Below are 3,360 nucleotides of genomic sequence, written 5' to 3' on the forward strand. Positions count from 1 at the left end.
ACTCAAGTACACGTGCAGACATCTTTGCTTTTAGTTTCTTTTTATCCTTGCTTTCATGCATGAATTTCTCCATCTTTCTCCAAATTTAGCCTCCATCTCTCTCTCTTTATATATATATATATATATATATATATATATATATATATACATATACATACATATATACATATACTCTTAGAGAGAGAATTGAACAGATTGTTAAGTGTGAGTGTAACCCACTCCTTCCCTTTGCTTGTTCATCACCATCATTAGCAATAAAGGTAAAATATTAACCGACCCATCATCTTAATTAGCTTCTACTCAATTCCCACCTTCAAATCTTGTTCTTTATGACAAAAGATATGAAATTTGAGATGGGTTCTTGATATTACTCAATTCCCACCTTCAAATCTTGATCTTGATGAATAAAGATAAGAAATTTGAGATTTGTTTTTTGTATTTATGTTCAAATCTTGTTCTTGATGAAAAAAGATATGAAATTTGAGATGGGTTTTTGTTTTTATCTTCAAATTCTTTATTTTTACTCAAGATTTCACCTTTAGATCTTGTTTCTTGATCTTGGTGTCTCTCAAGTTACAATCTTGAATTCTTGGATCTGTTTCTTGAATCTGATCTGAATTGTTCGAATTATTCCATGGGAGAAATCGGTGAGGAGTCGATGAAACACGTGTGTAGATTCTGCAACAAGAGCTTCTCTTGTGGTAGATCATTAGGGGGTCACATGAGGTCTCATGTGATCAACTCCACTGATCAATATCATGATCATCAAGTGAAAAAGAAAAGTTGTGAAGGTGTTCTTGATAAACTTTGTAAAGAATGTGGCAAAGGGTTTCAATCTTGGAAGGCTTTGTTTGGACACATGAAATGTCACTCTCTCAAGAACAAGAAGATTGCAAGTTTGAATCAAGATTCTTGGATTAGCCATTTGGATAATAAGAAATCAGATGCCAAAAATGGTCCTATGAAGAGATCAAGATCAAGATCAAGTTTGGTGTCCGAAATCGAACAGGAACAAGAAGCAGAAGTTGCTATGTCTTTAATGATGTTGTCTAGAGATCATATGGGATCAAGATGCTCAAAATCCTCTGTTTTGGTTAATTTGAGAAAAGTTGAGGGTAAAGATTTTATTAAAAAGGGTTGTAAGATGAACAAATTTGAGAAAACCGAAGTTGTTTCGATTTTCTTGAGAGATCTGAGGTGGGATTGATCAAAATCAACGATATCGGTTCGGGTTTTGGTGGATTGAAGAACTCAAACAAGAGAAAGTTTGAGTGTGTTACTTGTGACAAAAGTTTTCATTCTCATCAAGCACTTTGTGGACATAAAGCAAGTCACCAAAAAGTACTCAAGAGAGATTTTGATTTAAAAATCCAAAGCGAAAACAAAATTGAACACGAAGCCGTGTTAGATCATGATCAAGAATCATCAAGTTTCAATCTTGATGTTGGTTCTTTAAAGAAGAAAAAGACGGTGGTGTTGAGAGCACACGCGTGTCCAATTTGCTTCAAGGTTTTTACATCAGGACAAGCTTTAGGGGGTCACAAAAGATCACACTTTAATCAAGAAAACAACACGAATGTGATCAACAAACCCGATGAGCCAGTTCCCGAGGCTCGCGGGTTTAATCTCAACATGCTTCCCAAAGAAGAAGAAGAAGAAGAGGAGATGAATATGAGCAGTAGTACCACAGAGTACAAGTCATACTGCTGGGAAGATAGTAGTGACCACCATAGTCAACAATCAAGAATTCTAAGTTTGCTTTCAACAAGCTAATAGTAGTTCTAAAGAACACAAGCTTCAAGATTGTACATGATTCATCCATTTTCTAAAAACACACACACACACATGTCCAAAAGTCAAAATTACAAACTTTACATATTTCGATATGTTTTAAGTGGAAAATTCCAAGATTTCTTGTTAAGTAGCTTTGAGTTTGCTAATAATCCAATGAAATATAATATGTCTGTGTGTATGTCTTCATGTGATTATATATTATAGTATTACACTAAACTATAATGCCAATGTATGCTTACTTTTATGTGGTCTAGATAACCCGTACGTTTTGAATTTGGACTTCTTATATACAAATAAAATTGTATGTATGTATTATATTTGTCTCTTTAGGAAAAAAATGGCCCGCCTCAAGGGTGGGCGAGTCGCATCCCCGGCAAACACATATAATTGGTGTGGAAGAAATCGTTAGTCCTTAGTCGAATGGTAGGGACTGACGACTAATTGTGATTAATCATACTGAAATTTTTATATATAATTTAAAATTTTATGTACACACATTTTTGTATGCATCATATACACATATTTTTATAAGTAACTTCTAAAAATATATACACATTTTTATGTATGTGTATACGAAATTGTCAAAAATTGACCGGAAACTGCTAGAGTCATCATAAATTGGTTGGAACTATCGCAAATTGCTAGAAATTAACTGAAATTAAGGCCGGAGTTAAGGTTCGATTAGGCCCAACTAGGTCTGACTACTAAATTTCTGGCCGAACGCCTAAAAATAAACCAATCACCATCCGACTTACGATACATCGCCGACTAGTCCTGATATTTACGATACCGATACGACTATATCTTATCTAGTTATTGAGCTCAAATAAAACGAAACAGAATAAAAATAAAAATAAAAATAAAAATAAAAAATAATAAGAGTAGCATCGAGCAGGGAAGAGTCGAGTAGTGTATAGCCGAGTAATCGACTACCTAAGTCACCACCATTAGCCATCATCAAGTCCACCAAGAAGTCACCTTTGACCACCAAGTTATGTTTTATTTATTTTTTATGTTTTCAAATTTCTTGATGCACTCAATTTTGTCATAATTTATAAATTTTAATTTAGCCATATGTTGAATGTTTTGTTTATTGTTGAGCCCTATATTAGATTCATTGTTAGCTATTATGCCTCCTAGTCGTCGTTTAAAAAAATTAGTTTATATATGTCGTTACTCATTAAGGTCTATGAGCCTTTTCCTTTTGTCTCGGTCAAGACATTTAAATCCTCATGACCTTCCCCGAAAAACCAATATCTTACTTATATTCTTTTGTACACTCGTAGCATAACAATAGATATTAAACTTTTTTTTTGTTATATATGTGTACACATGAAAACTAAAACGATACGAAAAACCTAGTACTAACCCAATCAACTTTGTTTAATTTCTTTTTATTATAAAGTTAGTGAGCATTCACATTGGAGCAATGGAGCCTTCATTTTCATCTTCATTTCTATAATTTAATTATAAAAACAAATTTTCTTCAAACTTAATATAATTTTTAAAAACCTCCAACATCCAACTCTCCATCTTAATATAACTCGCAAACATTTATTTTATTAT

General features: G+C 33.0%; 1 pseudogene; it reads left to right on the forward strand.

Moving 5' to 3' along the window:
- Positions 1–226: 226 nt before the first annotated feature.
- LOC143579036 (zinc finger protein ZAT9-like) lies at positions 227–1,811 on the forward strand (annotated as a pseudogene).
- The last annotated feature ends 1,549 nt before the right edge of the window (positions 1,812–3,360 follow it).

This window comes from Bidens hawaiensis, unplaced genomic scaffold, assembly GCF_021521415.1.
Source record: "Bidens hawaiensis isolate Kalapana, Puna unplaced genomic scaffold, B.hawaiensis_p1.1 tig00029587_1, whole genome shotgun sequence".
In the NCBI taxonomy this organism is placed as follows: domain Eukaryota; kingdom Viridiplantae; phylum Streptophyta; class Magnoliopsida; order Asterales; family Asteraceae; genus Bidens; species Bidens hawaiensis.